This window comes from Metopolophium dirhodum, chromosome 2, assembly GCF_019925205.1.
Source record: "Metopolophium dirhodum isolate CAU chromosome 2, ASM1992520v1, whole genome shotgun sequence".
Taxonomy (NCBI): domain Eukaryota; kingdom Metazoa; phylum Arthropoda; class Insecta; order Hemiptera; family Aphididae; genus Metopolophium; species Metopolophium dirhodum.
In genome coordinates this window covers 23,875,096-23,890,004 of record NC_083561.1, presented here as the reverse complement: position 1 = coordinate 23,890,004, position 14,909 = coordinate 23,875,096, and the positions used below count along the sequence as shown (strand labels likewise).

General features: G+C 36.3%; 1 long non-coding RNA gene across 1 annotated transcript in view; it reads right to left on the bottom strand.

Annotated features, from left to right (window-relative positions):
- The window catches only part of LOC132939628 (uncharacterized), a 61,778-nt gene extending 48,471 nt beyond the window's left edge, over positions 1 to 13,307 (bottom strand). The window contains exon 1 of the long non-coding RNA XR_009663995.1: positions 13,053 to 13,307. This is a non-coding gene — a long non-coding RNA (uncharacterized LOC132939628). The remainder of the gene's footprint in view (positions 1 to 13,052) is intronic.
- Positions 13,308 to 14,909: the final 1,602 nt, after the last annotated feature.

Sequence of the window (14,909 nt, the reverse complement as noted above, 5' to 3'; positions counted from 1 at the left end):
TTTTCAATTTAAAAACGGTGAAATGCGATAATAACAGCGTCACGTTGGTATACATATTCTAGTTGATATAATATTATGTTTTTCTCTGTATACATAATATTATGATGTTCTTTGAACGTTTTTTATCAGTTGTATACATTTTCGTTTTGGACTGATTCATTTCGAAACAACACACATAAAAACAACACTGTTTCATTGCGTAACATTTTGTAACGATTTTAAGGTACATAATGTCAAATACCCAGATAGTTATTACTATAATATTATGATGAGCGCACCACAGTATAACGTCATTCGTTTATTCAGTTTGGGTGCGCGTAGAACATTTTCTGAGAAATTACAGAGATACGTGTGGACATATTTTATCGTAGACACACTAAAGGTGCGGCGTGTTGTTTTTACTGCAATGTGCAGCCCAGTGAAGTGTATAAATAATATTTCAAACCCCACAGCAATAATCATATAATATAGGAAGTCTACTTGGATGGAAATTATTTGGATGCCTGTGGTCTACTTTGTACGCTTCCGATTGGTCTACTCTTTATTTTGGACATACCCATACATAATATATATATACCTAAAGTAGGGTTGAAGTTTTTTAAGAAAATTCACACTATATAATATAAAGGATTATAGAGTACGGACAATACTATAGCATTTCATCAATTTAAAAAATACAATTAATAGTGTTGTAATTAATACAAATTGCATAATATTTTTTTTATAGGATAAAATTAAAAATATTAGTTCGATACATTTGTAGCATATTTCTGTGGTTAACATTCATGCTTTACACAAGAATTTAAAACATAATAATTACATTATTTGTATTATTCGTACGTTTGTATACGCCTGATTGCCACTTTACATAAGTTTTGATGCCAATGTATAGATATATAATATAATATGATAAAATAATTTATACAAAGACAATAAGTACTTATAAGTCATTGCAAAATATTGAAAAACTGCAGTAAACGAGAATGAACGCAAATATATATAACTTTTTTTAACGTCGTCATATTATAATATATAATATATTTAATTTGCAGGCCTGCGTACCACTTATACCACGTTCATAGACTGCTGCAGTGTCTCCATCTGCGTGAAATATAGTAATGATTAACGTTATTTATCTCTGTGCTCGTTTGAAAAAAAAAACAACAACAACATCGACATCAAAAATATTACTATTTAGCAGTGAAACGGCCCATTCATACATAGAAGTCGGAGAGGGTCTGAATCGCACGAGGGTATACTATATGATAATACTACCCTACATATTATATATATAGAGATACGTTACGGGGCGGAAACCATCATCGTAGAGCCGATCACCGGGTTAAAATAATATAAGCCCACGCGATTTGTGTGTGTGTGTGTGCACTGTTCGTCGCCCGATTGAAACAATACACCTAATTTATCTCGTTTCCTGTGTGTACCCCCTCCCCCCATCCCGTACCCTCCCGCCACGTGGCGACCGAGTTTATGTCGCGGGCGCGGCGGCGGCGGTCGGATTGTCGACGACGGAGGGGCGGTCGAGGGGCGCTATGCTTAGGGGTTGACGCGGCGTGGGGCGCAGTACAGGGTCGTGTGCGGGGATGGGACGTCGGTGCCGGCGGAGAGCGGGGCCCGCGCTTTCCCGCCGGAGGACGCCGTGGCGGAGACGGACGTGCGGCGTGCCCGGGGAGGTCTAAAAACAATATCTGTCGTTGATAAATTGGATTTTTCGTGTGTATACGCGCGCGCGGAAAAAAACTTCCGATAACCGATGACAATGCCGATGAGTAATGACGCGCGTCGCTATCATTTTTCATTAGCGCCCCCGAGGCAGGTGAAAATATGGAAATGGATGGAAATGAATTACGGTCCCTGGCGGATCGGTGGCGCGGCTATGTGCTCAGGCAGCGGTGAGCGGCGGCGGCGGGAGGAAGCAGGGGAATAACGAAACTGAAAAAATAAAAAAAACAACATTCGAGAGTGATAGAACGGTACGTTTTTCATCCACTATCGATGGCACCTATACAATAATATACGGCGCTCCAGTGTGTATGTGTGTGTGTGTGTGTGTGTGTGTGTGTGTGCGTGTGTAAGTGTGCATTATGAAAAATAAAAAAATATTTATTTTAAAATATATTATAAAATTCGTTCGCGCGCGCCCCGCCGCCACCGCCGCTGCAGCAGCAGTGACGTTCGCGTCTATGGAACGATACATCAATCAAAAATACATTTGAAAATTTGATGTCTACATCGATACGGGTGCGAGCGTATATTATAATATCGAAGGTATCTAAAATATACGACGATAATAATAATATTATACGCGTGTATGTGTTATATACGCATATATTATATTATTATACACACGCTGCTTTAATATGTAATATAGCTATGCTCGTATATCATAATATTCATAATATAGGCACGCATTACTCAATCACGGCGAACGCGTACTGTTATAATATTATGTGAATAATGTGTGATATAGGTAAGTCTCGTCACACCGTGAGTGCATAGTATATATATGTATGTATTTGTACTACGCTTTTGTAACACGACGACGCAGTCATGAATGAAAACTATAGACTTTTGTTGCGTTATATTATGTACGTAGGTGCGGGACAAATGTTGTTATAGGCGATATTTTATATAGGTACTTTCGCACTTGAGCGCTCGTCATTTCAGACCGGTTTTACAGCGATCATAATATATATAGGTACGAGCGAATAATGTCATCGTCGTGTATACCGTACCGAGTGATCCATTTAACGCCTAAGACACTCGAACTATTTAAATTTTACAACTTGTAATGTTTTGAAAATATTTTTTTACATAATTTTAAACCGTGTCACAAGAAAAAAAACTTCACAAAAAATAAATATTTTTGATTAATTTTTATAGTTTTTGTTTTTAAAGCCGACTTGCATTTTTAAATCCTCATTTCATAGCAAAATATATTTTGGAGTACCTTCTTTGATTCATAAAAATTTAATTTTGGATGAGTGGTTTATGTAGGTCATTAATAATTTTATTGATGTTTAGATGAGCGGAATGGAGTGGTACAACTATATACAAGGATTTCCCTCAAAATGTCAGTCCACTACTCCGTTCATCTAAACTTAAAATATTTATATAAGTTATAATTGTTAACTAACAAACAAATTGTCCAACATTTGATATTTATAGATTGAAATATTCCGTTTAGAAATATGAAATAAAAAAGTATGTTGTCATTTTAAAGTGTAAAAACTAAAAAAAATCTTTACCAATAAAATAGTACCAAAGTTTTCGAAGATGTTTGTTAATGAACTAAGATTATAAAAAAGTAATATTTTCAAAAACTTTAATGTTTTTTTTTAAAAATAACTTCTGTCTTACGTTAAATGGATCACTCCGTATAATATAGGAACCTATTATAGATTATTAGCGTCGATTGGGTTTCGATCTACACATTTGCATCTATATTTTTTTATACTACGTCACGACAATATATACATTACAGTTGTGGTGTAGTCGTAATGGCGGTCATGTGTGTGATCTATGCCAATATTAGGTTTGTTCTCGTATGTGTAATCGATCATATAGCTCACGATGATTCGAAAAATATGCAATCATAGTCCATGATTAAATATAAGCAATCTTCATCGCCGATTAACGTGTCTGTTCTTATTTTTATTAGGTATAAAATATATTGACATATATAGGACATTTATAACCATTTTAAACTATAGATTTAAATATTTAAGCCTCATAAACTTTTATCGTAGAGTTTTTTCGCCCAACTCACTGAGCGGCAGTTAAAACTGGTAAGCGGTATCGAATTTCAAACCCAATATTACGGGAACGGAAATTTACGGTCTAGATGTATATTATAATGTTGTATTCTTACTGTTTAAAATCATTTATAAGCGATCGTCAATGCCGTCGTCATGCTTAAAACGAGTGATTTATGTTTTAAAATAATTATACGTTATAATGTACGTGATTGCGTTTTTGGTAAAGAACGGCGGCAGGCGGCAGTACAAGTCTCGACGGCTCTTGTGCCGGTCGACCAAAAAAACAACGTGTAAACGTAATAATTATAATAATATAAGACCTTAGACAAGTGTTTTGATACGATAAAAAAAAGTATACATTTTCGTGTATTTTCTCGATAAATAGGTCAGTATAACGTCACGAAATGAGTTGGTTTTCGTGTGATCGCATAATATAACGACCATAATATTATTATTTTAAATGTAAATATGCTTGGGATTTGTATACAATATAATATATAAAACTGTATACATATTCATACCTATACACTTAATGGTTGCCTATTATATACGTACTAGTGTGTATTTTATGCCGTTTATACAGGTATATAATATTATATACGTAAATACATAATATATAATTCGTCATGATTGGGTTAATAATTATTATTTTTATACGGTAGAACTCCGTGTAGTCGTTGCTATAGATGCTATAGATGTGTTTACAGTATGCACAAACGCACATATAGGTTCTGATGTTATTTGAACAAAACGGCCTGTTGTAGATATGCGATAGGAGCGTTTCGGCTACAAAAGGAAAAAGTTGTTTAAAGACATAATATAATATTACAACCACGTATGACCGGACGCATCGGCCGTGAAATCACCAAAATTTATTTTTGAATTTCTTACTCTTACAGTTTATATGCACAATTTTATTTATTTATTTTTTAATTTATCAATGAATTAGGTACAATTAAAACCAATTGCTGACTAAACAGTTTAACTTTAAGTGATTTTTAAGCTAACTGTTTTAGTGTTTTAATCACAATAGGTACCTACAACTGTTGAAACATTGATTATAAATACCATAATTCTATAAACAATGGTACTATATAAACAATAACTAGTCATAGGTATACTTTTTATAAAATTAAACGGTTATATCTTCCACTAAACATAATAATATTATTAATATTATGTAGCATATAGGTGTCCATACCGTGGCTGGCGTCATAGACTCATGCGGCTAGTGTCGTTATTATTCCTTTTCCTGCTCTTCATATTTTTTATCATTAAATTGTGCGGCTACTGACTCTCTTTGTTGACCACTCCCACAATATATAGTTACTATTTTATAGTCATAATAATCATAATCATTATATAATAAAATTCGGTATCTATAATAAGTTTATTTATCTATAAAACATTACTGTGGACTACCGACTAGAATATTGAGCAGTTTAGTATCAGGTTTATGTACTATATATATTATATTATCATATACAGTATACAGGTACCTATAACTACTTTAATCCTTCCATAATATAAATATTTGAATTCATCGATAGAAATCAATAACACGACTTTGAAATCATGTAAACTTTACATTTGATTAGCGTACAATATTGATATAAGTTTACATCTTTTATAAATTGTTTTTTTTTTTAACGAATGAGTATAATACCTACTATTAAAGTATTATAATATACACGCGGCCACCCGAAGCTAGACAATAAATAATTAGAAAACGGTTATAAACTGCAATCTGTGTATATTTCTGTGCTTACTTTAATTGCAGCTAAACATCTTACAATACTTAAACTAAATGTAGTAATATTATTATAATAATATAACGCGGAAATACTGTGTATGATGTCTGTATAATAGTACTTTGCCCTAAACTCGCGCCACAATGAAAATATTTACGAATTCCACCGCATCCTAAGTCCATACATATAGGTTAGGTTATATATATATATATATATATAATATAATAAATAGTAGGTGCGTGTAGTATAATGTATATGCGTGCATGTACATTGTACGCACAGGTCACAGAACGCGAGCAGCAAGGGACTGTGCGTGGCTCATTGTTATGATAAATTAATTATTCTGACGTCCTCTGTGCTCCTCCACTGTTTCTGGTTATTTTTGTGTTCCGAGCGCTGTACTGCAAACGCACAACGCCCTCTCATCGCAGACTCAGGTCGGCTATAGCGATACATTTTAATATACATTATAGATTATAATATTATATTAATTCATCTCGGTGTGTACATATCCAAGACTCGCGTTTCCGTATAATATCTTATACGGCGCCTTTCGGTTTCGCAATATTACGTCGCAATGACACGCGATCACGAACACCGCGTGTATAATGGTAGGTAGGTATACCTCATAACTCATAAGTATGTATCGGAATCTATCTATAAATTATATTATGACGTGCATAAAATTATAACATTATCGCATCGGCGAATTCGATTTCACACGATTCAACCGTCGTCGCATCGATCGGATCGTGTCATATATATTTTATGGCACCTACCCATCATAGGTTCCCTCCGATACACTGCACGATGCGGCGGTGTTCGATGAGAATCGAATGAACATTAAAGTCACCCCCATCACGTCTATACATAGGTGCGCGTCGCGTCTTGATTAACCCGGAGGTAGGGGGGGGGGAGGGTTGGAATGAAAGAATCGTCGTGACGATCGAACCGGATTTCATGAAAAACGCATTAACTTTGGAAACCGTTTATTTCTCTGACTAAACAGTCCGCCGATATATATATGTTTGACTTTGACAAATGTTCGACGTTAAGGAATTCGTTCTGCTCGTTTGTCATCGCTGCTTTTTTTCCCATTCCATCTGCCGGAGCCCGGGCGGTTTCCCATATAAACCTTATCGTACAAAACGAAAACACACACACACCGCGAGCGCATTTATATAATATATATATTATAATACATACATACATACGTGATACCCTCCCATGGTATATATATATATATTCATATATATTATTTACCGGCTACCGTGCGTCAGTACGAAAAAAATAAATAAACGAAAAAAAACCCTCCCGCGGAAACAATGAACGACTCCACTCGTCTGAGTGGCGTAGTATTTCAATAATAATAACGATATGAATGCAATAATAATATATAATATACGTCGAGCTGGTAGATTAATATATTTTATATTATACTATATTATAGGTATTATTTGTCCCGCTCGTATATAATATTATATAGGTACGCATCTCCCGTGACGTGCGGGGAAATCACAGCCGACCGACAATGCCTGCGCAGCAGCAGACACACCGGATGAACCGGATAGGAAACGCTTTTGGAAATAAACAATAAATGAAAAAAAAAAATCCGAAATTCGAAAAGACCCGAAAAGTGCGCTTGTACATAATATTATGATATATGTATATATGTATATTATAATTTCGTTGTTATGTGTATATAGGTACGACAATGTAAAATCTCGGCGTTGAAAAATCACTTTTATTGTGTTTAAACGTAATTAAATATGTAACGTCGTACCTATATACGTATATTATTATTATTACTATTATAATACCTGTGGTGGAAGTTGCGGAGGGAGAGAGACCGTTACTCTTGCCACCACCACCACCACCGGTATTTACCCCTCGTCGTCGTCACCACAAACGCCACCGCCCGTGTATATAACAATTTTAAGGCTTTATTATTATTTTCGTTTTATTTTTTTTTTTCATTTTCCGTTATTATTATTTGACCCCCTTGTTCGCCACGCGAGAAGTCAACACCCGGAAAGTTGTAATTACCTCGACCCGATTTAATCTCTTGTAAAAGAATACTGCTGCTGCAGAGCCACCATCACCGACCGCCACAGTCACCCCTTGTAGTTTTTCCACGGGGTCGGTGGAGGTTTTCACCCTAGCTATTTTTCTTAAGTTTTTTTTTCCTGTGTGTTTCTTTTTGTGCCGAAATATATTGCATTTTTCGTGGCCATAGTTTTTCATTTTAATATTTATAAATAGGGCAGCGACAACCGCAGAACCACGCGGGCCGGAAGCCACCCCCGGATTGTTTGAGTCCAAAATGAATAACTCTAATTTTGTTTTCATTTTTTCACCTTGTTATTATTTTTTTCTCTGTAAGGGAGTGTGTCTGTTTGTGTGTTCCGAGTATAATTACTAAAGTTTAAAATAATTTTTATAAGTTAACAGACTATAATATGGCGACTTGACAAATGAGTGATTTTATGCGTTTGGTTTTCGTACACGTTTTCTCTTTAATTTTTACTGTAAAACTTTTACTTTGTTCTAAACGTCGCAATATCAATACGTAGATACGGTTTAATAAATTATAGCCTTAGTACTGAAAATGTATGAAAAAAACACGCAATTTTCGAGTGGGCACATACAACTGTTTGTATAGTGCCGTTAATAGTTTTACGCTGTGGTTCCGAATGACCGAGTGTTCGCATCATAACATTTCTCAAAACACGTGTACGGAAAAACAAGCAATACAAGTAAAAGTAAAATGTATATTTTCTACATCAAAATATTACCTTATTTATTTTTAGTTAGTTATATGTAGCTTTTAATACTACCCTTAATCCCTTGAAAACACCGTTGATTGCGATATATTAATTATTGTTATTATACATTATAATAATAGATATAGGCTGGCTTGGCGTGGCGCGTTGGCTGCTACCAGTCACGGAATGCGACTGGAAGTAAGTAACGGCCACAGCTAACAGCTCCCGGATGGGTGACCACCCGGGTTCATAGTAGTTAAAAACCTTGCCACACATACACGTGTTTGCTACATACCGTAACAACCGTAAAACAATCGTGAAAACAAACTACCGTACCAACCTTACCCCTAGTCCCTACCACATTTCATAACCCCTACAGCAGCTAATAACCTTAGTCGCTAAACTTAAGTTCAATAAAAAAAAAAAAAAATTATGTAGGTAGTAAAGAATCAGATAAAATAAACGTAAATATAATTTTATTGTGCTCGGATTTCACGTCTGAAAATTGTATATGTAATTTAATTAAAATTTTCTTGAATTTTTTTAATCGATCTATGGAACATCGCACCACGCCAAAGTATACAACGAATAGCTCCTATATCGCATGTATAAAAATATAATTTATAAATGCCACTTCCCTATAAAAAGTCTATGCATATATGCGTATAAAAAGTGAGATTAGATGCAGCTGAAAGGCATGTGGAATAATATGACTATCTCGCCGTGGAAATGCAAAATATGTAAATGTCGAATAGTGCAATATGTATTATATATTACGACCGATTGAAAAATACACAATTTTTTGACAATGTGTAAAATAAAACGAAACTTCTCGGGTGTAACGGATATTCAAATAATATTATTACAAAATATATTATGACCGTCCTGCAATAATACCGTCTCGATGCTCACGCAACAAAGTCCGAAAAAAAGCTGACCCCACCGAATTTCGTAATGAGTTTTGTTTTTTATCTCCACGTCGTATATATATAGTCGTCACGCGTACAGTATACACGCAGAAGTCTTTATATTGTACGTTTTGTATTCAACGTATACAATCAAAACCACCCCTTCCACCAACCCCCCACCACCGATGTTGCCGGGCTAGACTTATTACGGCTTACGCCCGCCGCCGCGCCGGGTGGAGTCAGTCGGTCGGTCGGTCGGGTGGACGGGGTGCGCGCAAGAAGACACGATGATCCCGGCCGGCACCCCCCCCCCCCCCCTCCCAGTGGCGTTCACGAGCGGAATTCTTAAAACGGTTCGATTTTTAACACGCGCGAAACTTCATCCGTCTCTCCGGGGCACGCGGCAACTTTGGAAATAAACTTTTTCTACCGCGCCGGCTTACCGGGAGAGCCGGATATAAGAACGGCGGAAGCCGATTTTCGACGGAAACCCGAACACGTCGTTAATCCCGCTGCCGCCCGCGCCAGTGCGTGAGCGTGTACAGCGTTTTTAGCACCGTGTATACAATATAGGTATACAATATACATATATATATATATATATATTATATAGGCAACCCACGCGTGCCCGGGAAAAAGAATATATATATAATACGCATTACACTGCACACGCGGAAGGACGTCTGATGAGCCTTTGGTACGCGCGGCACTTACAAGACCGCCGCCGCCGAGCCGCTCGAACAACAGATTATTATTTTTATACGTCCCTTATTTTGGCGTGTTCGGTCTTTTTGAAAAAAAAAAAATGAAAGCGTTACTGCGGCGACTGTACAGCACAGTACAAACCTAACCCATCATATTATATTGTGGTATACCTAACATCGTTTATACATCAAGCAAACACCAGGAAATTTCCTCGAAATATATTTTTCTTAATTTTTACTGCAAAAGGTTGCGTGTTCCGTATTATCTACGTTTCAGACTTGCATCGAACTACCCGCTACTATTCTCCAACTAACGAGTGTTAAGTACTAGGAAAAGCTTTTCGTCTGTTGAAAACATAATATTATATATATATATATATATATGTTGGCGATCGTTAGTATATATAATTTGTTAAAGGGAATAGTGAAGATAAAATAGAGACAGGGTTTCCGGCGCTTTGCATCCGAGGTGATCGCGATGGTTTAATGATAAAACGTCTGAAAAAAATATAACCTATAATATTATATAGGTCACAGCGGGTGAGAATAAAATGAGAGCTAGGTACCTATATATAACATAGTATTAAGACAAAATTTGAAAAGTGATAAAATCATACGATGCACAATCCATCATCAACGTACCTTCCGGACGGACGAAAAATCAGCACTTCCTTTATACATTTTGTAAAAAAATAACTGTGGCTGGGTGCGGGAGTCTGTGTCGTCAGGGTTAATGAAGGTTAGGTACTATCTATCTCTTGGATTCCATAGGTTTATTGTATACAACAATTTGTGTGGGTATTTCGCGTTTCAATGAGACACTATGTATCTATAGGTGTATACCAATATGTGCGTTATTAAAAGATACCCTTATTATTCTTTTCTGTTACATCGAGTCCTCAATTTTTTGAACCAGGGCGTATCTTGTGGACAGAAAATAATACATCAACAATAATAATAAAATTCGTGGTACTAAATTATGCGTTTTGCCATTAGGTTAGGATATAATATATAAACTAAAATACATTTTCAGACATTTTTGTATTAAGAAACAAGTTAGGAAAGTGGAATCTGCTGCGAGAGTGCTAAATTCCAAGTTTCCAAACTTATTTTTATACAACGCTCAATCAACTGTATAATTCCAAACACAATTTAAACAGAATTCGGTTAAATATTTTGGTAGTATATTTTGATTCGTATTAATCTATATTAAATACTAATAATACAATACGTACCTAATTATCTTAACACTAACAAAAATCACAATTAAATATCTTAATGCAAACAATCGTAACTTTAAACAGCAGTCAGAAACTATACGGGCTGTCAATAAATATTATCTCAGTGTAAACAATCGTACTGGTGACGATTAACGTACGGATAAAATACGAGGATATATTATAATAGGTACCTATTCTAAACTCACGTTCAGAAACTTAAAAGTGCCTATAATATTACATTGTTGAAAACTACCATCGGTATTTTCGAGAGGGTCCATCACATCATTCCGTATCATTTAATATTATGATATATTGTGCAGTGTGCACGGTCTATACGACTGCAGGACGACGGCAGTTGCGGCGGCGGATTGATTGGTGATGTGCGCGTGCAGTATAATAATAATAATAATAATAACAATATTAATTTTATGAACGTACCTATACGTATGATAGTAATAATATATGCATTACGTAGCGTATATTATATTTGAATATCGTAGGTATATGTAGGGTTATAAGCGTCGTCGGGGAACCCCGCCGAGGGCGCGGCGGAAAAACGTAATTCGAAATGTTTAAAAAATCGCTTCGGAAACTTGTCACTGATGGTATATAATATGAGACCGTATTCTACATACGTCCGTCTGTCTTCGTACACACATGCCTACACAGCGCTCGTATGACGTGTGTGCAAGAGGTAACAAATGAGTTCGGCGCGCTGCGTCAGTCCTGACGGGCGTGCGTGTACGTGCGCGCTCGATGATTGATTACAATAATAATAATAATAATAATAATAATAATACGTAGGTATACGGTATACGGTCGTCGCTTGTATTATATATAATATGTGCGTTTGCCCGACGGCCGAACCTATACCGACGACGACCCCTCGGGATCGGGGCAGCTATGCACGGCGACGTCTGAGGCGGTGCGTGTGTGTCTGGTTGGGCTCGCGCGCTCGTGTGTGTAAGCGACTATGGTGAGTGTGTGTGTGTGTGTGTGGGGGAGGAGAGTAGAAATATCGAAATCGCCATTTTATCGCGATACCTATACATATATACACCTCCGTGAAAGTCGCGGGATATTCGAGATGAGAGGAATGATATTAATATATAGGAATGTATTATTTCAGTGCGCATACCCATGAGATGTACATACAGACTACGAGGGGTGAGTTTCTCGAGAAGAACTGGTGTCGCGTTACGCGCGTGGGACTTATCGATCACCTATATGCATTATAATATACGGTCACACGCGTAAATACGAATCCCCCAGACTAGAGTGTACCCACTCGTATGACATACACATATTATTATACATGTCGGGTACAAATATATATATGCGTATTTAATAATACAACATATATGACTCTAAAAGAGCAGCGTGGTGAAAAAAACCCAAACCTCGTCCGGTTTATACAAAAATAAATACGGGGTGACCTGTAAAATCTTGAAAAGACGTGATTTGTACGTCCCCCCTCGACTCACTTACAACGCGCGCGAAACGTGTTATTATTTAGTTTATTGGCACCTAGGTATATAAATATATAATATATATCAAGAATCATGTACTTGCACTTTTCCCATTCGACGTCCGAAAAATCTGCGATCTACACGTCTGCTAGTATTCTATGACGTATATATAGTGTGCAGAGTGGCAGTGTATACGAAAAAACATTACTTATCTATATATTACATTGATATTATACCTACTTGTTGTTATCGTACAATATAATATAATCATAAGACGGACCTCCATCGCCCGTCAAAAATGCGAAATGTGCGAAAAGTGCGAATAATTTTCTTTTGGAATTTTCGTTTTTTTCGGGAATCGGAAACAACATGCGTGTTGAAAAAACGGTATCGTCTTTCGCGATAACACGACCTCGACCTTGGTACAATGATAGGAAATAATGTGGCGGTTTTACTCACCCGCGTCACAGCCACGCCACTTTGGACTCCAAAGTCCAGAGATATATTTAGACGTGTCCCCTCGCGTGCTGCGGTCTGCGGCCGTCCACTCTGCCGTACCTATATCACACATGTAGGTATTGCACATTTATCGCGATGTACCGGCCGCGACGAGTTGCGTTTGGCGTGCATGGAGTCCGGCGTGTGACTAAAGTGGAATAAAAAATAAATACCACCTAAAATCGGGACCGAAATACGAAATGTACATCGGCCAGCGAGCCGGGTGCATTGCCGGGTCTAACGATGTAACATAAACGGTAATGCGTTATTTCGGTGTATGTGTGTGTGTGTGTGTGTGTGTGTGCATCACGGGCAGTGGCGACCATTAGGAAATCAATAATAATTATTACCGGCCATTAGTAAATAAATGGATCGCCGCCGCCGCCGGGTTTGCCTATTGAATTATTATTATTATTATCATTATCGTCGTCTGGAAATAATTTTATTATTATTATTGTTGGGAAAGGTAAAGGAACGTCATGCTGTGAGCGCGGGGATCGCGGGCAGCACTGCAGCCGTGGACGCGATCCGTTTCTCCGCTTATTATGTCATGTTTATTTTTCCCGCTCACACATTTTGTACAGTATATAGATAAGTATACTTTCATTATGTGCAGGAACCTATGATAACAGTAAATTTTATCAGTATAGATTTAAAAAAATACTGTCAAAAATATATCATAATATCTACCTGTATCTATTATTATGTCGGTTTTTACCGGGTGGTTTCGAAATAAAAATTTATCTGTTTTAACATTTTTGTCCTCCAACCACACAAACAGTTCGTGAAAATAAGAAATATTTTTCATAATATATTTATACAATCCGTCATAGCCCATAGGTATCATTTGTATCAATACTTATTCACCACCATTTTCTAAAAGACAAGATTCATAAGTCTATTCTTATTATTATTATTTTTCCAACCGACCATTAGGGTGTCTATGACGATTTTTTGGGGGAAGCTTTCGCTCATCTTGATTTCCACCAATGATATATAATATATAATATATATGTAATATGTATATAAATAAATAAAATAAATAATAATAATTTTAGAGACTGTGCAGAACATAAATACATAATATATAGGTAGGTATAATATAGATAAAATACCTTTAGTACCTCTGCAGTGGATTGGTATATAGGTACAATATGCGTACCTACCTAAATGTGAAAAAATATACTTCGAAATTGGATTAATAATAGAGCTGGCCACGTATTTAAGTGCTTTTTCGAAAAACGTTCAACGTGTCGAATTGAACGCCATTTCACAATAATATTTGAAATTTCAAACGCTGTCACAGTACTATATTAATGCAGCTTAGGGCCCTTTCCACGGTTTTCTTTTTCGATATAATAGCATGAAAATAATGGAAAATCTAAATTCAAAACGACGTTTATACCTTTTGGTATATTATAGATATAGGTATATCCGTTTCGTTACGTAAAACAAGAAATTGAAACATTTTTATCGATAATGACTAATGACCACTTCTAATCCAGTAAAATCATATTATTTTATTTTTACCCTATTAATAGTATATACATACCACGATGAAGACATTTATTGAATAGTTAAATGTTAGTAATGTGTTATCTATCTCAACAACGACACATGGGCGATATGAAATACACTCATCAATGTAAGTTTATCAAACAGGTACGCCGTCTAAGACATAACCAACCGAATAGGATCTCGAATTCGAATTCTCAAATTCATCACGACGTGTCCTGCAGTCGACTAGACACCAGCGACCAGCGTATATTATCGGCCCGCCTTTTGGAGTTCACACACAAATTCCTTGTAGATAAAATT